The sequence below is a fragment of the Monodelphis domestica genome, chromosome 3, assembly GCF_027887165.1.
Source record: "Monodelphis domestica isolate mMonDom1 chromosome 3, mMonDom1.pri, whole genome shotgun sequence".
NCBI classification, from domain to species: Eukaryota; Metazoa; Chordata; class Mammalia; order Didelphimorphia; family Didelphidae; genus Monodelphis; species Monodelphis domestica.
Genome location: NC_077229.1, coordinates 329,313,635 through 329,336,192, shown reverse-complemented (window position 1 = coordinate 329,336,192; position 22,558 = coordinate 329,313,635). Strand labels below are relative to the sequence as shown.

Here is a 22,558-nt window from a genome sequence, read left to right as displayed (position 1 = left end):
CAGGCTTCTAAGTTGCTAAATAGTTGAGGCCATGTTTATTCCAAAGTAGTTTGAAGTCTTATAGATAATGAACTTATCAAATCATGCTGTATAAGGATTGGTTGAAGGAAGAGATGAGATATAGCCTGAAGAAAAGAAGATTTAAGAAGGAAACAATAGCTGTCTTCAAATATTTGAAGGGTTGTCATGTGAAGTAGGAATTAAACTTGTTGGACCATGTACAGAAGTTATAAAGGGACAAATTTTGTTTTATAAAAGGAAAAAAAAAACTTCCCTAACAATTAGAGTAGCTCAAAGATGGGATGTGCTGCCTTGGGAGGTAGTTAAGCTCTCAATCACTCATTAGTGATCTTTATATACAGATTGAATAGGAATTTGAGGAGAATTAAAGAGAAGGAATTCTTATGTAGGGATGGGAGGATTGTATTTCCTACAAATATCCTCTCTGGCTCACTTGATTTAGTCATGGGATGTGGCAGAAGGAAAGAGTGTTGATGTAGTAATAAGGTGTTAACTCCCAGTTATCTCTTTCCAAAATACAAACAATTCTGAGTCAGAAAGGGCAACAAGACTGGGTGAGATGAAAGTTAGCCATCCCATTGAAGCTATAAATAGCCAAGCCTTGCCAGCAGTTGAGGAATTTTATAGTTCAAGAATTTAAATGAGTGTGTAGAACAGGATCTGACTTTGAAGAGGACAGCTAGAATGGTAGAGGGGGAAAATCTCCCTTTTCTCTCCTTCCCTCTCCACACTCTATCAGCTTTGGCATCAAGAAGCAGAGCTTTTTATGCAAAAATAGGGCACTCTATCAAACAGTTAGAAAGTCAATTTGAGAAAAGGAGCAGAGTCCCTCGGTCACTCTAAGGAAGAAGCAACTTGGAGGAATGTAATCTCTGGTAGCAAAGAAGCTGGCTATAGAATCAAGAGTACTAGCCCTGGTGATTAAGATTTGGAGGCAGTACCAGAAGACTGAATAGTCTTGACTACAAGTGTTCTATATGAATGTGCCTCCCTTTCATTGTACTCTGTGTTCATTCTTCCCAGAAATGTTATTTGTATTTTGTGGAGACTATTCCCCATCCCTCAGGTGTTTGCAGGGATGCACGATGTCTTGAGCTGATGTTTTTTAATATGCCTTTGCTAAGAGACAACTGGGTCAAAATGGATAAAATGTTAGTGGAAAGTATGACATTAGAGGCTTCTGTGTTATATTAGGGGTATGAAAATCTTAGATCTTGCTAGACTCTGAAGTAGTAACCACACTTTTTGTGACCCAAAACATGAATGCAAGTACTGTGAATTTCAAAACTACTCAATCCTATTCAGACCATTCTTTACAAGATGGGATTTATCTATTTCCTGATCAAGAACAATAGAGATACTTGGAATAACAGAATCAGGTCTTGGAAACTACCCTACTCAGGGTAACAAGATCAGGAAGGGCTGCAGCAAAACTCAAGATTTAATTGAGAATATGGCCTCCAACAGACATGTGCAAAAAGGACAGACCTCTGGGCAGTCCTAGGTCAAGCTAGAGCCACCATTGGCACATGTGAGAAACAGGAAGTGAGGTAGAGGACAGCTCAGGAGTTCTGGGGACTTCCTGTGTGGAGGGAAAAAGTTGTTGGAGCCTGGTGCTTGGAGTGGAGGAGCCCACAGACTGTTTCTCCATTTTGGTCACGTGAGTGATAGGGACTGATCTCTTTTCTTTGCCTCGGCTATCCAAGGCCTTGGGCCTTTGGCTCAACCTAAGCAGAGTGGGTATTTAAGCCCTATTTCCTTCTCTCCCCTTTCCCTCTCTCTCTCCCTCTAATACTTCCTTCCTCCTGTTTGTAATTAAAACACCATAAAAAAGGTTGACTGCTGACTTGAGTTTTCATTTAGGAATTACATAGCTGAATTCCGTGGCGACCTTAAATTAATATATATCAGTCTTTTAAAGTGATTTCCATATCACAGTACAAGAAGTACAAGTTGAGCAAATAATATTGAAGAGTGATAAGTTACCTTTAGGTATATGTATAGAACAAGATTTCTTCAAGGTTCCTTCTAGTTCTGAAATTCTATGACAACTTATTGCTAATGACTTTTGATGAAACAGCAGATAGCAAGTGAATGATTTAAGCTTTTCCACAATTCTATAATTTTTATCATTTTAGATCCTTTAGATTTTATCATTTAGAAAGCAGAAATTAGAAGGTACCTTCATATAATCTAGTATAAAACCATTATTTTGGGGAAACTACAGTCCAGAAAACTTAAAGGATTAACCCAGGATAGCTAGTGGCATAATCAGGTCTCCTAGTTTGCAATATAATCTTTATTCTATCAATGGTACTAAACTATTATAAATAAAAGAGGTCAAACTATCCCAATCAGTTTCAATATAACCCTTCCTAAATACAGTATAGATATCACATCAGTTCCCCAAAAAGGGCAGAGAATTGCCAGTTAGTTTTCTGTGTCTGGGACTGCCACCAAGATGATTGATTGATTGATTGTATAACTGAAATTTGGATTTTTTTGTTTCCTTCAGGAATGTTTTATTTTTTCCCAATTACATATTAAAACAATTTTGGGCATTTATTCTGTATCCTTTTGAGTTCCATTTCTCTCCTTCCCTCTCTCCCCTCCTCCTTTCCTGAGACAGTAAGCAATTTGATATTATGTGCTAGCATACAGAACATATTTCTGTATTTATGTTATAGAAGATGTAGATGAGAAAATAAACTGAAAAGAGGGATGCTTCAATTTGTATTAAGACTCCCCATCACTTTTTTCTCTTGAACTGGATAGCATTTTTTTTTTATCATGAGTCTTTTGAGACTATCTTGGATCATCATGTTGCTGAGAGCAGCTAAGCCATTCACAATTCTTCATCAAATAGTATTTATTACTGTGTGCAATGTTCTCCTGGTTCTGTTCTCTTCACTCTACATCAGTTCATTTTATTTTTTCCAGGTTTTTCTGAAATTCTCCTGCTCATCATTTCTTAGAGCACAATAGTATTCCATTACAATCATACCACAACTTATTAAATCATTCCTCAATAAATGAGCATCCCCTCAACTTCCATTTTTTTTTGCATAGTTTTAAATTGCTCTCCAGAATGGCTGGATCAGTTCAAAACTTCAGAAAGATTGTATTAGTATCTCAAGTTCCCTATGTCTCCTCTAATATTTATTATTTTCTTTTTCTGACATATTAGCTGATCTGATAGGTATGAAATAGTACCTCATATTTATTTTTGTTGCTGTTTTAAACAATTACTTTCTTAGTATCAATTCTAAGATAGAAGAGCAGCAAAGACTAGGCAATCAGGATTAAGTGACTTGCACAAGGTCACACAGTAGAAAATGTCTGAGGCTAGATTTGAACCAAGGCACTCCTGACTCCAATCTTGGTATTCAATCTGCTGTGTTATCAAGCTGCCCCTCAGAGTTGTTTTAATTTTCATTTCTCTAAGCAATAGAGATTGGTAACATTTTTTCATATGATTATAAATAGCTTCAATTTCTTCATTTGAAACTTCCAGTTCATATCCTCTTACCATTTATCAGTTGGGGAATTACTTGTATTATAAATCTGACTGAGTTTTCTATATATTTGAGAAATGAGGCCTTTGCTAAAGATACTTGCTGTAATTTTTTCCCAGTTTCTTCTTCTTCTTCCTTCTTCTTCCTCTTCCTCCTCCTCCTCCTTCTTCCTTCTTCTTAAGGCAGTAGAGTGGTAAGGGTCAGGCAATGGGGGTTAAGTGACTTGACCAGGGTCACACAGCTAGGAAGTGTCTGAGGCTACATTTGAACCTAGGACCTTTCATCTCTAGGCCTAGCTCTCAATCCATTGAGCTACCCAGCTGCCCCCTGGATTCTTCTTAAAGGAGCCATTCGTCCCCATGGTCTGTTTAAAAAGAAGTGAGACTGTCTCAGGTGCTTTTTGACTTTACTTCTGTCTATTCAGTTCTTCTGTGTTCAAAACAGACCATCATTGTTCATGTCCATCTTCCATTGTGTGGCTCTGGGATGACAGTGGGGCTGGGGATATGGAAGTGTCTGCACTTTCACAGTCCCCTCCTTTAAGAACCAGTAATGACTGCCTTGGTTAAGGTTATATATATTTTCCTATAGAAATCTGAGCACATGTGAGTTATAAGAGCTTCTAGAAGTGGATTTTTACATTCCAAGAGATTTTTCCAAGACTCTTACCATTCTATTCCTGCACACTGTAGAAGATGTGTTCATCTACAAGGTCCAAGAAATTCATGAACAATGTTTGGGAACTTCAATATATGTGCAGAGGAAGGATGGCTTCAAATTTGCTTGCCAACATCATTTCAGGATCTAACCCTGTAGCCAAAGACAGGTTTTTGTTTTTTGTTTTTTTTTGGCAGCTCCAACTTTGGACAAGAATAATCTTGGAGACTGTCTCAAACATTGAAATCCAGTGGGGAAATTCTCTACTCTTTTAAGATGGCATTGATGTACATATCTGTACAGAATATAAGGAGAGTTACATTACAATTAATCAGGATACATCAACTGCCTTTATTTTTATGCGAATGACATAACTTTGAGGGGCCTCAAATAAAAATTTTACAAAATTTAAGAGTTTGGTTATCAGATCTAGAGAAAGAAGTTCTGACTATAGTTTGTCAAAAAGTTTCTTTCTTAGAGAACAGTCATAATGTCTAGAGTTGGGTGTAGAGGCATTGTGCAAGAGTTCTTAACCACATTACCCTTAAATATTATAGTAAATCAATGAGTATAGAAAGGAATAATTGTCAAAGACTTAGGAGGATTGTGTTGGACTCTAAGGGGAAAAGATCATTGGAATGTAAAAGGAACTAAAAGCTCTTTGAGATAATAACCCTTTGGAGCATAGCTCCCAAAATCAGATCAACAGGTTATATTATGTTGAGTCAAAGCTCTCAAATCCAAACTTCAAGAATAAAAAGATATATATCACTTGAGTTTGTGACTTAGAAAAAAGTAATGAAGCCCAATTAATCTGCCAATAAACATTTACTAAGCCCTTAATATATTGTCAAGCATTGTGCTAAGTGCTGATGATAAATGAAAAACAAATATGAGACCTCATTAGATCCAAAGAAAGGAGCTCACATTCTAATGTGGGAGACAACATACAAATAACTATGAACATACAAGATTTATCAGTGAGGCAACATAAATGTGAGGTTATCTCAGCAGAAAGACACTAGTGTTGGGGGAAAGGGGATAAGGGTGAGATACAGTAAGAAAAAACCTGCCAAGGAAGGCAGGATTGGAGCTGGGTTTTGGAGAGAGTCAAGGAAGTCAAGAGGTAGAGGTAAGGAAGGGAGAATTCTAGACATGGGGAACAATTCTTCAAAAGACAGCTAATGAGTTTGGAGATGGAGATTTATGTGTAAAGAATTATAATTATACCAGTGTTTATGGATCATTTACAGAGAGGTGAATAAGTAAGAAACCTGAAAAAAAGTAGAACCTGGCAAGGCTGTGAAGAATTTTAAACACAAAACAGAGCATTTTATATTGATCTAAGAGAAAGTAAGAAAACAATGGAGTTTATTGAGGAGAGTGGTATGACTAGACCTGAACATCAGGAAAATTATTTTGGTAGCTGAGAGAAGGATAGAGTAGAGCAGAAAAAGGCCTAAGGCATAAAGACAAACTAGAAGATGAGTATAGTAGTCCAGACATGAGTCCTAACCCAAGATAGTGGCTATGAGCAGAAGAGGAAACATATATCAGAGATATTGATTAGGTAGAACCAAAAAGGCTTAACAAAAGATCAGATCTGTGGGATGAGCCAAGGCAGAGTGTAGAGGAAGAGAAAGATATATTTTCTTTCTATACTTATTCAATGAGTTCTTAATTTATTAGGTTATTGGTCTTTATTGCTTGCTTTTGACTGAGTTATGAATTGTGGAAGCACTTCTCTGTATTAGTTTATTTTCTGTACTGAAAGTATAAATAAATATCAAATATAAATAAATAAATGAATAAATAATTTGGATAAACTATCTAAAGTTGAAAACCAGCATATTAAATGAATTTGCAGCTTAGAGACATATTTTTAAATGGCTCTTCTAATGGATGTGAAAGATATTTATTAAACAAAAATTAAATTTTGCTATTGTATAGTTTTCTTTCATGTTGCTTTTTAAAGACAAAATAATGTAGATCCCAAAATATAATAAAGGTATGTCTTCAATTCAATATATTTTTGATTCTGGTAAAAAAAATTTTTGAATAATATCCTTTTATGATTTTTAAGTATAATGGGATATTAATGAGTATGTACTTTATATAAAATATTAAATTAAAAGTTTTATCCATAAGTCTGCTTAGGAATCAGATTCACTGCAAAATGTTTTTTTTTGGTATAAATTCACATTTTTCCAATATACAGATTGTATATTCTTACAACCTGATTTCTTTCCTTTCAGATGCATAGAGCATATAATAAATAGTATTGTTATCTTTTGAAATGGGAGAAATTTTATTTGAATTATTAGTCAAAAAACTAAATGATTAATTTTTCTACCAAAAGTGCTTTTTTGTTTGAAATAAGTTTAGTATATATTTTTCACAACTCAGATAAATATAACTTTTCTTTTTTTAAGTTATATTCTAAACATCATGAAGTTTTGCATTTCATTATTTTTCAGATTTTGTAACTATATTTAAAGTTGCTTTGGACATTTTATAATAAATTTTCATTGAAGTCATGGAGATGTGAACTGTCTTTCAAATCAATCAAAATTCATATTTACTAGAGTGTATTATTAATTATATTAAACCATTTACAGCACATGAAATTGTTTCTCTAGTTCATTACAACCTTATGAATTTAGGACATCTGTTTTCAAGAGTGAGCATAACTAATTTTTAAACATGTTTGTTTCTAGGGAAATATAAAATTCTTAATTTAAAAAACTATTTCCATGAAAAACAAAATGATATGCAAATACCTTACTCTTTACCTTCTTCTTTGTTTATTTAGGCACCTGAAAAATTCAGGTTCCTCTATATAACTTCTGTTGGGTCATGAATCTTGAACATTTTACTATGATTAGCCTAGTATGAAGGGATCATGGGATCTTAGGAATACGAGCTAGACTGGACCTCGGAGTCATCAAATATAACCTCTTCATTTTATCATAGCCAGCTCTTTTCTCTTCAATTAAGGATTGTCCCTCATATCAACAATTGAGAATATTAGAATGAAATAAGCTTGGAAAAAGTCACAAGAGATTGTAACAACAACCAATATTCATATTGAACTTTGAGGTTTATAAAACATGTTATAGAGGTCTTTCATTTGAAATCCACAACAACCTAGTGAGGTAGGTACTGGAGATCATTCACATTGATAGAAGTGAAAGACCCTAAGACTACAACAGGATTTGAACCTGCTTCAAAGTCTGGTATTCTATACATTATCCTATACTGAATTTTTAAAACTTCATTGAAAAAGCTGCGTGAATTTTATTGTCCCAACTACTATGTAAATAAATGAAAATATTTAAAACAATATTCTATTTAAAAATTTTTTTGATTTGTATGCATGATGTGTTAAGCTTAAGTTCCTCCTTAAATTGTCTTATTACTGATATTACTGATAGTTGGCAGTTTGAGACATTACTTTCCAAAAAATAATTTTTTTCTTGAAAAGAAAAAGTCTTTCATTGTTAATTCATCTAAGACTGTAAAACCTAAGTTTTGCTTAATGTTTTCTAAAGGATATATATGTGTGTTTATATATACATATATAGATAATAGTATATGATTCCACAATAGTTTTTGGTTTAAGAAATTAGTGTATATAGACTACACTCTTAGGAAAATGCATTTGGAGAAACCTTACTAATAGGACTACCCCTTTAATACTTATGCAAGAATATAAAAGAACACAAAGAAGCATTGAAAAAATAGGTTCATAACCTCAACTACCATCTCTAAAGATAAAGCACTTACTTAAAGAGCTTGATTCATTGTTATGCCTAGGTTGTCATTATCAGGTTATTCCCTGTCTATGAATTGATACTCTTTAACAAAATAAATTCATCTGAAATTCCATTACACAGCCAATGACTTCTGCATATTCAGCAACGACATAAGTGAACATGTAGCTACAGGGAAATCTTAGCTAACTGGAAACTTTACTGAATGAATCATTCTGGATAGCTGAGTATTCCAGTTAGTTGAGTTTTAAGTGTTAGAATTTATTTTCAAATTAATCCAGCAAACGTTTATTAAGTACTTTTTATGAGCAAAGTATTATCTGGATGCCGGGGGTACAAATGCAAACAAGACTTGTGCTCAATGAATTTTCAAAAGGACAGTTTAATGTAATTTCCTTTCTCAAAAATCGTAGTTGGCTCTCTGTTGTCTCTAGGATAAAAAACGAATTTGTCAACCTGACTTTTGAGAACTTTCCAAACTGGTCACAGCCTGTTTCCAGACTTATTTTATATTCAAATCCCACTATAAGCATTTCACCTAACTCAGCATTCCATCTTCTGTCTATGCTTTCCTACAGTTTACTCCATACCTGAAGAGCATTCCTTCCTACCTTGACCTATTGGTATCCTCCTATTTCTTAAAGGATTGTCCCAATTGACACTTCCTCTTAGAAGTCTTCTGACCATTCAAGGTGTTAAAAGCTCTCTCCATTCTCATTCACATATTTACTTATCTGAGCGCCTAGTTTCCCCCCAATAGAATGCATAAACTCTTTTGGGAGGAACTGTTTTAGCTTTGCTTAACTCCCCAGTTTAGTCTAGCACAGTGTCTTAAAAGGCACAAAGTAGGTGCTTTATAAATGTTTGTCAAATTGAATTCAATCTTTGACATAATGTTTGAATTTTCTATTTGTATAGAGCCTGATGATGAATAACTTTTCCCTATAACTTCCAATTATTCATATTCTGAATGTCTGAAGGTTGATCAAGGAGGGTGAAATTATTGACAAGCAGGACAGTAGAATTTAGTGCCAATTATACATTAAAGGTAGCAAACCAAGGTGAATGTAACAGTAGTCTAATGAAAAGAAGAGCTTCCTAAAGGCTGACGTACCTGTAGTACAATGGCACCCCTAGGGGCAAGCGCCTGTGATCTGAAAGGAGAGAAAGTATTGCATATTATAAAGAGTTGTTTAATTAGGAGTCTAGGACCGAGGACTAAAGCCTGATTCTGCTACTAAAAACCTGCATGACCTTGGGCAAGTCATTTAACCTCTCTGGGACCAGGGAGGCTGAACTAGAGCTCCTCTAAAAGTCTCTTCCCATTAAAAATCCTGGTTTATGTATCACAGCCCACGCACACAATGGAGTTTTTCTTCCAGCAGATAAGCCTTTAGTGAAGCTCTTTGGAGTTAATGTGCAGCATGGATCTAAAGCAATCACCTTTACGTGTCAACACTTGATACCTCTAAGCTAAGATCTTAAGGTACTTAGCCCTCTTCAAAACTCCAGTTGCTAAATTGTCTTTTTCGCTGTGACGCTGCAGCCTCAGTCCTCAGTAAAATGAATCTGTATCCCTTAAATCTCTCAAGCCCCTTCAAACGCTAAACCCCGTCTGCCCCGGGGGCTGGGACAGGAGCTAACAGAAGTACTAGTCAACGTCATCGCTCCTTCCTCACTTGTCACCTCTTTCCAATCCCTCCTCATTCCTTCCCTTTCCCCAATTTTCCCCATTTGATTTTTGCTAGCCCCTTTCTTGCTGGAAACTTTCCCCCTCTCGGGACGCAGAGACAATTCAGTCAGGTCCTCCTCACTGAAGTCCAGCCTTTTCGATAAAACCCAGGCCAATCACCGCCCTTCTTTGCTTCCACGTGGCGAATTAGCCTATCACCGAGACACTAGGTATACAAATCGGTTCTTTCTGCTCTTCTCGGTGCGTTTCGTACTTTGGGGCCCTTGTTTCGGTCTAAATCAAGAGCGACTGTATGTTTGTGCATGTGTATATGCACACGTGTGCATGGTGTGTTTGTTGTGCGTGCCTATCCTGTGTTTCTGTTGTGTGTGTTCGTTCCCCTTGCTTCAGCCACTTCCGGGTCCGGAGTCGCTCCGGAAGCCCCAAGTTCCGGAAGTATGCCCCCCGGGGAGCCAAGGTCGGCCTGATGGGGGGCGGGGGGCGGTTCCGGGACAGGAGTATGGGGGTGGGGAGCGCATCCGCAAAATGTTTCTGAGAGACTCCGCTGAACCGGTGGTTTCTCCCACATCATTCCAGCCAGCTGCGTCTCTTCGGTGTCCGCGCGTGTGCGTGCGGTGATTGACAGCCGGCAGGCCAATCGCCTTGTCCTCCCTCGCTTGGGGCGTTGCTCATTTTCGGCCGTTCGCGAGTTCTGGCCTGCGCGGTTACCCCTGTGGACCGGCTTCCTCTTTTCAGGTAGGAGCAAACCAAAGTGCCCAGACTGCGGAGGGGCGGGGAAGAGGAGACCAGAAGGAAACTGCGGGGTTCCCTGACCCCCTGGAGTGCCCGAGGCCGAATTCGTGAACTCTGAAAATCGATTCGGAGCCTGCGGGGCACAGCCCCACGGCTTCCTTGAGGAATTCCAACCGATTTGGCCTGGAGGTCCTGAGGAGGTGATCTGGTCGTCCCAGATCCCTGAAGGTCCGATCTAAATGCACTCCGATTTGTGCCATCCGATTGACAAGTCTTAGGACTTTCCAGCTTCTTTTTCTCAGAAGCAAGTTCCAAACACTTTGCAACAAGCATACTCACTTCAGGTGCTTCTCTATATCCATAAAAATAATTCGCAATAGAAACCGGCGTGATTGATAATTGACTTATGTTAAAGGGGAAGGAGGATTTTTTATGCCATCTAATACACTTAAGGATGCAAAAAGTTGCTGTCTGTTTTATGAAGTACTGCCTCATTCTTTAAAATAATATACAATCCATGCAGTGCCATAAAATGACTTAATAATTAGCAAGCGTTTATTAAGTGCCTACCCAGCCACAGAGCTACAAAAACCAAAATCAGCTAGGTAGTAAAGAATGCTGGGCCTGGAGTTCAAATGTTTCTCATGCTATTTATGTGACCTTGAGCAAGTCACTTAATCTGTCTGCCTTACTTTATTATAAAATGAAATTCATCAATGGCATCTATTTTTCAAGGTGGTTGTGAAAGTCAAATGAGATATTTGTAAGGCGCTTGGCTTGGCTAGCATGCTTTTGAAGGGGAGGGAATGAGGATCATGTGTACACAGATAGTACATGATAAATAGATTTTTTAAAAATCGTTGGGGGGAGGGGAGAACTACCATCTAAGGATCTAAGAATATCCAGAGAGAGCTCAGATTAAAAAAAAAATGGCAGTAGAGCTAAGCTTTGATTCAAGTTAGAGATTCTAAGAGGCAAAAGTGAAGGTGGAAAGGGGAGGCTGGTGGTCCTAAACACAGGGAGAATGAAAGTAAAACCTTGGAGATGGGACATGAAATAACTTGCAAGAGGGACTGCCAGTAGGCTTGAATGAATAAAATATTGGTTTAACAGTATCTTAGGGTGTGTAAAGAATATTAATATTTAAATGATCAAAGAAAAGTATGCTGGAGCCAGATTACCAAGGATCTTAAATGGCAAGCAAAAGTTTGCATTTAATCTAAGAGAAAATAGGAGGGTAAAGATGTGTGATCCAAGCTGATATACAGTAATAACATTTTGAATATGAACCCCCTCCCCCAACTCTGCCCCTTAATTCTTGGGTGAATTGATTAACTTCTGGACCTCTTGTTTCTTCATTTATAAAATTGGTATATTGGACTAAATGACTTAGCACTTAGGTCCCTTTTCAATTCTAAATACTTGATCCTAAGTTTAAAATTTGGACTTGGAAGTAAAAGTTTCAGAATATCCTCACTTACCTTTTTTAATTGCAAAATAAATATTTCTGTCAAAGTTGGTCCAAATTAACTCTAACTTTATTGCCTTTTTAATTTCACTAAATTCATTTTAACCATAACTTTTTATTAAGAAAATGTATTAATAAAAAAATGGGATTTATAATTTACAAAACACTTCTTATAACCTTGGGGTAGGCAGAAATGAGTCATTGAATCGACCTAATGTCCAGTTTAAAGCTTAAATTAAAGAGTTAAAGGTACATCATATTACCCCCATGATCTAGGAGGTCCATTTATTATCCCCATTTTGCAAATGGGGAAACAGGCTTAGAGTAATGGGTGGTACTAAGATTACAACCCAAAGCTTCTGAATTTTGAATTCATTGCTTCATCAGTTTTCCTACAAAATGGATAAGAATTATTCACATTATCTTCAAAGCTAGTCATACCTTGTGTCATGCTGTTTAGTTCTATTTGGAACAAATCTCCAGAGCTATCTGAATTTTCCTTCTCTCCTTTCACATCTCACTATATCCATGTTTTCACTTCCTTGTGTGGTCTGAGGTGATGAGGAACTAAGCTAATGGGTTTTCAATCACTTCACTAAGTGAGATGGAATAAAGAACATTGTCACAAGATGAAAGTACATTTGGGACAGGTGGGTTACAAAAATGTTTCCTTGGGGGAAACAAAATCACTTGTCTTCCAAACCTCTCAGCTTTGTTTTCATAGATCTGTCTTACTACCAATTTACTGCTTCCAGTGATGGTTTTACATTCATCAGAAGTCGTTTTTGGTACTGCTTATATCTCTGGTCTTTATATTGGGACTTTTAAGTTCGTTAAGGATCTTGATTCTGTTTGCTCCCACTCTTCTGGAGTCTCAGTATTGACAATGTTAAATGGGGGCTCAGGCAGCAAAGTGATACAGTAGATTGAGAATCAGACCTCAAGACTGAAGGTACTGGGTTCATATGTGACCCCGGGTAAATCATTTTGACCCTATTAGCTAGCCCTCATCCCTCTTTGGCTTAGAATCAAAATATAGAATATTGATTCAAAGCAGAGGGTATGGGTTTTTAAAAAATGTTAAATAATGATATCTAATGAAGAGCCAAAAAAAATTCTTATAAATCAATTGAGCATCTAGTTTGGCAGAAACAAATCATATGTGTCTTACCCCAACTCCATTGAAGTTTCTAATCTTGACTTTTGAAAATAGAAAAATATGACCCCAATATACGACAGTTTTCTAATCTGTGAAGACTAAGGGAGGATGTGGTCCACATGGACTGTGGATCATAGGCATCTTTTGTTTGTTTGTTTAAGGGTTTTTTATTTTCTCTGTCTTTACAATATCTCTGACTTTATCGTGATTACTATTTATCATTAGTGGGAAAAATTTAATGCTGGGAAATCTTGAGCAGAATATGGAGTTTTTGAAAGAAGAAAGTATGCCAATTTAGTGGATGATTTCCCAAAAAAGTTTAGAAGTGCTAAAATGGGGGTCAGGAAACTAGGTTTTAGTCTTGGATCTAAGATTTATCTAGTTAAGTGAACTTGGACTGATGAGTCTAAGGATAAATTTCCTAATCTGTTAAAAAGGAGGAGGTTGGACCAGATTTTAAGATTCTCTCCAGCTGTAAATGCCATATATAATACACCTTTGTGTGTGTGTGTGTGTGTGTGTGTGTGTGTGTGTGTGTGTGTGTGTGTGTATAGAGAACTTTTTACAGGTGTCCCTTCTACATCATAACTTTCCCCATTGAGGTTTCAATATATGGGGAGTTGGGGGTAGAGTAAGAAATTAAATGGGAATTTGGAGGGAGTTTTGCAGAAGCTGCTGGTGACACAAAGGCCAGCAGAAGATGCAGAAAAAAGTTTAGAAACTCAGAAATGTATAAAATAAATGTATTGCATTGTATAATATCAACATATTTTATCTTTTAATATGACAATATGTACAACTTTTCTAAAGTTAAAATTAAAAAGTTTAAAGTTTGGGAAAAGAATGCAAAAGCCAATAGACTCCACACAAAGACTGGAAATGTAGAGATATCTTTAAAAGTTTTGTAACTCATAAATACATATAAGGCACTATAAACACCTCATAAAAGAAATCAAAGAGGGCCAAAAAATTTTATGTAGATTTCCCAAATTGTCAGGGTGTTGTGTCTCCATCCCCTTTGATGTGGAAGGGATGCCAGCATTTTTAAAAGTACTTTTTTTTTTTAAACCCTTCTGTCTTGGAATCAATACTGTGTATTGGTTCCAAGGAAGAAGAGTAGTAAGGACTAGGCAGTGGGGGTTAAGGGACTTGCCCAGGGTCACACAGCTGGGAAGTCTCCTTAAAAGTACTTTTACTTGTTCTATTTTTATTATAATAAAAATATAACTATTATAATGCTCTTTCTGCTTCATATGTATGTATGTGTGTATATATATGTACACACATATATATCTTTAGAATTAATTCTTCTTTTACTTTACTCTCTTCTTTACCTTATTCCATCCAGTGAGACTGACTTCTTGACTGTTTCTCACATAAAACACTCCATATCCCAACATTGTATTTTTACTAACTGTTCATCATGCCTAAAATTCTCTCCCTCCCCATTTTTGACTTTTGGTTTCCTTGACTTCCCAGTATTCTTGAAGTCTCAGCTAAAACTTCACCTTCTCTGAAAAATCTTTCCTAATCCCTCTTAATGCTAGCGTCTTCCCTCTAAAATTATTTCCAATTTGCCTTATCTAATTTACATATTTTCTCCCCATCAGACTATGAGCTCCTCAAAAAGCAGGGACTGTTTTTTTTTTTTCGTTTGGGATTTTTGTTTTTTTGCTTACTACATAGTACTTAATGCATGCTTATTGACTCATCACCAGACTATCAAAAAAAAACAAAAAACAGACGAACCTTCCTCATTCAGTCACTTATAAGTTTCTTGAAAACATAAATTTTCTTTTTTTCCCTTTCCTTAATTTCTGGGTGTCCCCAACAAAGCACTATCCCATGATTCTTTATGTTCCCAACTATTAATGCTCTCCTCCCACCTATTATTTTGCATTTAATTAGTTTGCTTTTATTTTGTTCTAAATTTTGTACATTAATCTGCACTAATTTTAAATATACTTGGATATGTCTGTCTTCCCAAATAGAATGTACAATCCTTGAGATCATGACTTTTGTTTTTGTATCCCCCAAACCTAGTATGGTTCCTGGTATGTAGTAGGGTAGTTAATAAATGCTTATTGATTGATTGTTCAAAAGATTCTAGCCAGTACTGTATCTCTTCTGGCTTTAATATCTTTAAGGATTCAGCTTTTCTGTTGCCCTGGAAAGCCTCTGTCTAAGATCTTTATTTTCTACTTAACTTCCACTTCCCCTTTGCTAAAGAACCTTTAAAGATTTTCTTTTAGGTCATAGTTAGCCTGTTGTTTCCCAGAATCACAAAATTGTATGAAGAGTCAGAGGAAAAAAAGAGACTTTGATAACTCCCTAGTCTAACTCTTACCAAGAAAAGAGTCTTTCCTACCATATTCTCCTAAAGTAGATATTCAGCCATACTGCAGAACTCCATTGAGAGGGAGCCAGCTACCTCCTGAAGCCAGCCCAGTCTACTTTGTGATAGCTTTTTTAGAACATGTTTTCTATCATCAAATCTAAATTCATCTCTTTCCAACACAGTGGTGTCAGTTTGTACCAAAGGACAACTATCAAACAACCAATTTGTTGTTTTTGGTTATTGCCTTCTGGAACCAAAGAAAATAAATCTTAATTCTTCTTCTACATTGTAGACCTTTAAATGCTTGAAGCTTTTCCTGATTTTATTTTATAATAAGATAATAACCAATACTTAATTGCTTTATAATTTGCAAATCATTTTACAAATGTTATCCCATTTTAACCTCACAACCTATAAGGTTGGTACTATAAATATTGTTATCTTTATTTTATAGTTGTGAGCCCATTAAGTGACTGGATTTGACTCCAATTCCAGAGTTAGTTGTAAGGATAATTTTAGTGTTTTGCCTTAAATCTAAATGATTGGTCGCCAGGGAAAATTCCCAAATAATAAAATACCCAAGTCAGCTGGGAATTATGGAGACTAATTAATATAGAGAGAAGGAATTAAGGAGAGAGAAAGAGACAGACAGACAGACAGACAGACAGACAGACAGACAGACAGACAGACAGACCTTGGCCAAAGTAAGGGAGTCAGTCTCACCACGAGACCCTCTCCAGTCCTCCACTGAACTGAGTCTCCTGAACTGAGTTCAGAATAATCTCTTGAACTGATTTTTAGCCTTCTTTTAAAGAGAATTTTCTCTTATGTCACCTCCCCTAAATTTTTATGTCTACCAAATCACAGTAGATGCTTTTTTTCCAGGACTGCCCATTCTTAGTTCTCACCTGTAGTTCTCACCTTCTTTGGTTAGATTATATCTTCTGAGGTACTTCACACTTCTTTGTTAAACTTGCCTTTTGTTAGTTACTTGACCTTTTTGTGATTAATTTAACTTTTACAGGAACTTAACACCTTTATGTATTAGATCTAAAAATAGACCTAGCTTAAGGTTCTAGATTCACTATAAGGTATGAATTAAGTACCTTCATTGTTCAATCAGGAGTTTACAACTTTATCTTCCCCTAAAGTATGTCTAATTAGGGTGGAGTAATTTCCAAGTTCACAGAGTTCTTTCCACAATCTTATTATGCCTATCCATCACTATTTAAAATTTCAATTTCATTCTTAGAAGATCTCTGATTTTTGTCAGTATTCCTATAACTATAGATCACAACCTCTTTATGACTTAATTCTAATGAGATAATATTTGTAAAGTGCTCAGCTCCATGCCTGGCACTTAGTAGGTATTATATTAGTGTTTGCTATAATAATAATATTAATTCCTGTTAATCTGATGGGTGAATCTCTAAGTGTTTATGTTCATATCACAGAGTCCAGGGAAAGATTGCAATGAGAGGAGATTCTAGAATAAAGCAGTTTATTTCAAGAGTTTGATCACCCTTAAGCTAGTGAATTCAGTCACTGCAGGTTCAGACTCGAGTAGCCCCATCAGTCTTCTGATTCTTTATTGGCTCCATTTTCCTAATTCTGTGATACATGGTAGGTTGATGGTTGTCAGTACACTAATGCTTCACCAAATAGATCTAAAATTCCAAAGGGCAGAGGAAATTTTATTCCTCCTTGTGACCATGTGGACCCTCTAGTGTAAGATATTTTGATAAAGAGTGGACTAGAAAATTCGCCTCAGAGTCAAGAAAATCTAGGTTTTTAGGTCTTGCCTTTTAGACATTAGCTTTAAGATCCTGGGCAAGTCATTTAGCTTCTCAGTGCCCCAGATAGCTATCCAGGACTATAAATTACAAAGTTTCTGTTCTGTTTTTATAGAGCACATTGATTGACTCACTGGAAAGCTTGCCATTTTGATGAAATTATAATCCCAACAAAAAATTGACAGAAAGGCTTTTCAAAGTTTTATGGAAAATGAGCTAGGGGAAGCAGATTTCAATTACAGTGTTGGAAAGGTAAAAGAAAGAACCCCAGAACACAGGGTATCCTACCTGTTACACACCATGAAGTTAATTGACTTCTATTATCCATTGCAATGATCTACAAGAATTTGTATAGCTAAAAATAGAATTCATCACCCAGTGATAAATCTGATAGTCTCTTCAACTTTAGCTAGGCTATTTTTTAAAAAATAGTTTTATTTCTATTGATATCTTTTATTTTTACAATATATTCTTTTCAGAATATATCTTTTCTATGCATCAAGCCAACTAATGAAACTTTAAAAAGAAATAGGGGTTTAAAAATTTTTCAGGAAAACTGATTATTTCACTATGTGTCACAGTATATGCAACATTTTTTATCCTTAGCCTTCTGCTCCTTCAATTACAAGAGGGAGATTAATTTTTCTTTCATCTCTTTTCAAGGGCCATGTTTTATCATTATATCTGGCACAGTTATTGAATAGATACTTGTTGACATAGCTTTTATTTTTTTCATTTACCTTGTAGTCACCATATTAAATGATTTTCTATTTCTGCTTCTTCATTCTGTATCAGTTCTTAGACTTTTTTTGTGCTTCTCTTATTCATATTTCTTACAGTATTTAATTGCATTAATTTACCACAACTTATTTAGCCATTCCCCAGTTAATGGGCATCTGCTTTGAATACAGTTCTTGACTACCAGAAAAAAATGTTTTCATGAATGTTTTGGTGTGATAATGGGTTCTGTCAGGCATTCTTCAGGGATCTCACTAGCAGTAGAATCTTTGGGTCAAAAGGTTATGACATTTTGGTTGATTTTTAAAAATATACAGCTAGATTTTGATTAGTACGAATAATGAATCCCCTAAAATAATTATATGTATTTAAATTCTCACATAGGAAGTTATCATGTAAAAATGTGATAGTTTGTTGTAGTCTGATGGAAACATACAGTGCAAACTCATATAATACAACAACTTTAGGAAATTCATCATTTGTACTAATTAGGAGCTAAGCATAATTGCATATTGTTTTTCAAGTTACTGGATCAGATTTCTATTCCATTAACCATGTGTTAGTGTGCTTGTCTTCCTCTAGCCCCTCTGATACTATTTTCACTTCTTTGTTGCCAATTTGCAAGGTTTATGAAGTAAAAACTCAGAAGTATTTTGATTTAAAATTTTATTATATGTAAATTTGTATGTTGCTTTTAATACATAAATTTTATTGATATCATTTATTTCTTTATCAAATCAATTTCCCCTTTATTATTCTCCTTCATCTCAATCAGAAGACTTCATAACAAAAGTTTCATGGTTCGGTAGGATTTTCCTAGTGAACTACTATATCATAAGCAAATAAGGATAGTTTTGTCTCCTCTTTGCCTGTCATTTTATCTTAAGCTTCTTTGCCGGGCCTTATTGCTATTACTAGCATTTTTGGAACTTTTATGAAATACTAGCAGGGGAAAAAGGCCATCCTTGCTTTACTACTTTATTTATTGACAAAGCTTCTAGTGTTTCTCCATTGCTTATAATGTTTGCTTTTGGTTTTAGATATACATTTCTGTCATAGTAAAAATTTCTCTCTAAACCTATACTTTGTAAGATTTTCAACATAAATGAATGCTACTGCATTCTTTTCCATCTTTTTCAATAGAAATTGAGATAATCATATGATTTTGAATGTTTTTGCCTTTAATATTAATAATTATGTTGATAGTTTTCCAAATGTTGGATCATCCTTGCATTTCTTATATAAATCTAATTTGGTCGTAAGGAATGATTTCTTTTATGTTTTATCATAGTCTGTTTGGCAAGGTTTTATTTACAATTTTTGAATCAATATAGGCCAATAATAATATTGGCCTATAGTTCTTATATTTTTTGCCTAATATCCTATTTTAGGCATTAGGAGTATATTTGTCTCTTTAAAAGAATCTAATATAATGCTTTCTTTCTCAGTTTTTAAGAATAATATGGTCAGTATTTGTATTAATTATTAATTAAAAGTTTGAATTCTCCTGTGGGCCCATCAAGAACTGGAGCTTTTGTTTTTTGTTTTCCTTTCCTCTGATAGGTCCTTTACTGCTATTTTTATTTCCTATTCTGAAATTAGATTGCTTAATATCTATTTGGCCTTTAGTTAGTTTTGTTATTTTATGTTTTTGAAGATAGTGCTTTAGTTTATGTTTGCAGTTCCTAATTCCTAAGGTTCTGATCATTTTTATTTCTTCTGATTTTGCTATAATTTGACCTTATTCATTTGCAGTTTTATTTTGATTTTCTTGCCTTCCTTTCAATCTGGGTGGTTAAAGGTTTTATAATTTTGTTAGTCTTTTCAAAAAACCAGTTTGTTTCAAAATCTTGGTTCCAGTTTTTCTGTTTCTCTTATTTTCAGTCTCCCTTCTTTTGCTGATTTTTGTTTATTTGACTTTCTAATTTTTAAATTCATATTCTGTTAAACTTCCCTTTCTGTTTTGCTGATATATGTTTTAGAGATATAATATTTTCCCTGACAGTTGTTTTAGTTACATCCCAGAAATTGTGGTATGTTGTCTCGTCATTATCACTGTCTTTCACATAATTATTTATTGTTTCTGTGTGTGTGTGTGTGTGTGTGTGTGTGTGTGTGTGTTTTCTTTGAACCAGTCATTATTTAGGATTTCATTTCACTTCCATTTGGGGCTATGTCTTTTGTGTTCTCTGAAATTATTACTGTTTTTATCATATTATGGTCCATATCGGATGTGTCTCATTTATTTGGAATATCTCTGTGCCCTAATATTTGGTCAGTATTTATTATGCTTCCATATGGAACTTAGAAATAAATTTATTATTCCATTTAAAAGACACTGCAAATCTTTTAGCTCTAGTTTCTCCAATTTCAATTCTTTATTTTCCCTTTCATTTATCTTGTTATATTTGTCCAAATCTGAGAGAGGGACATTAATTCTATTATTCTTGTGTTACTGTCTTTTGTACTTTAGCTTACTTTTCCTTTATAAAGTTAGATACTTAGGGCATATAAGTTGAATATTAATATTGGTAGGTTTATGGTTCCTTTCAGCATAATTTACTTTATTGGTTTCTTTCTTTTATATTGTTTTTGCTTTGTGCGATATCAAGATTGCAACTCCTACTTTTATGTATAGTAAATTTGCTCTAGCCCCTCATTTTATGTATATCTTTTTTTATTAGATGCCTTACTTGAAACCTTCTTATTTTTATTGTACTACTTAATCTATTCATAACTAAAGTTATGAGAGTTGTGTTTAAATTTTCCTTTACTTGCATCTCCAGTTTAGTTGATTGGGGGAGGGGTTGGCTCTATCATCAGTTTTTATTAATTTACTTTGCTGCCATCCTGTTCCCAAAGGCACTCTTCTCCCCTCTCCCCCCCCCCCCCCCCATTTGTCTTTTCAGTCTTTTCCCTAGTTATGGAGTTTTTCCAAATTTCTTAATTCATTTTTCTTTCTTTTACTTAATTATCTATTTCTTTCCCTCTCCTTTTCATTTTCTTTTTTCTTTTCAGTTAAATGGCATATTCAAAATCTCCCTTCTACTTTCAGTTTATTTTGTTTTTCAATTTTTTTCCTTTTCCCAAATTTTTAAAATTAGAACAATTATCTTGATTTTCTTCTTTATTCCTTTCCTTTTCTATTTTAAACTTTTATTCATTGATTTGCAGTCTGTACACTTAGTACTTCTTTAATTTGTTTGCATTCCTTGTGGAATTAAAAATTCTGAAATATCAAGTTAGAAATAGGAGGTACTTTGATGATAAACTACCGCAACTTTCTTCTGATACACAGAAACACTTAGGCCTATGGAGAACAAATAACTGGCCCAGATTAGTGACAGAATCTAAGACTAGAACCTGGTTTTTACTGAACTTTTCTTTTTTCTTCTCTTTCTTTTTCTTCCCTCTTCTTTCCTTTCCTTTCCATCATTTATATTTTCTTGAGAGAATCATAGACTATAGAATTAGATCCTTTTAACCTGAAAAGGAACCCTCACTTACAGTATACCTGACAAATGGTCATTTAGCTTCTGCTTAAACTCCTCTAAGAACAGCTGAGTAAACAGCATTTTTTCTTTTGTTGTCACGAATATATGCTAGAATACTAAGACTGGATTTAGTCTTCTTTTCACTTTTTTATTTTAGTCTTAACACTCCTTGCTCTCACATTTGGTAATGATTTCTTGTGAATGATACACAAACCAGTTTTATTTATCACCCTTGTTATTTATATTTTAAGCACTGGTCTATTGAGGATCACTATAGGGACAGTGATCTTGTTAGGATAGAATCTCTTCATATTCATTGTTTGGCCATCATTCTACTTTTGCATGGCCTTGAAGAGAAAATCATTGTTTGAGTAATCAAAAATTCATTATTCCTCTTAACTACAACCAAAAAATCCCCATTCATTTTCCATTGTTTAATGGTAATAAGTCTCTGAACTTTATGTATCATCTAGTATTCTATCATTTGTAGCCAGATACTGGCATAAGTGTTACATGCTATTGAGTAATGTCAATGATCTCCATTTTCTAGTACTCTCCCTTTCCTCATTTTAAATATTCAGTATTAATAGCTCTTGTCTCAATTTTGGTCATTTTGCCTTTCTCCTATATGCCATTGAAAACTACTGCCAAAGAAAGCTGCCTAAAAAGTTCTCAAAAGTCTTGTAGTAGTCAGCTGTGGGGTAATTAGGCCCTAGAGCACTTTCGTTCCAACAGTTTAATCTTACAGGTTACTTCTTAATCTATGATGTCTGCCTCTAAATTACTAATTTCTTCATTTTTTGATTAGAACCCTGGCATCAGCCCATGCCCTTGCCCCTGGATCTGTAACTGTTCTGGATAATAGAAAGAGTTCTATTATCTAATTAAAAAACAACAACAACAACACCTCCCTCTGTTATCCACTGCTTCTTGTTTATTCATTATTCAATGTCACCTTAATGTGTCTACTTTTATCTTTTTAGCATACCCCCACTTTCCTATTTTCACTGTACTCTTAAATGTCTTTTAGGGATACCTTTATTTCTTACCTGATTTTTCTTTTTCCTTCACCTGATCCTGTCAATGCAGACTTGTCTCACTTGTTCTTTGATTTTTGCTATTCTGCTCTAGTTCCTTTCCCTCCCTGTATTTATGCTTTCCATTCTATATTTCTGAA

General features: G+C 35.0%; 1 protein-coding gene across 4 annotated transcripts in view; it reads left to right on the top strand.

Annotated features, from left to right (window-relative positions):
• Positions 1–9,849: 9,849 nt before the first annotated feature.
• The window catches only part of PEX2 (peroxisomal biogenesis factor 2), a 28,024-nt gene continuing 15,315 nt past the window's right edge, over positions 9,850–22,558 (top strand). Inside the window, exons 1-2 of one of the 4 annotated variants that reach the window (XM_056824125.1) lie at positions 9,850–9,868; positions 10,236–10,394. The gene's annotated coding sequence lies outside the window, so the exon portion shown is untranslated. The other 3 variants (XM_056824124.1, XM_016431463.2, XM_007486930.3) reach the window with 3 other exon arrangements.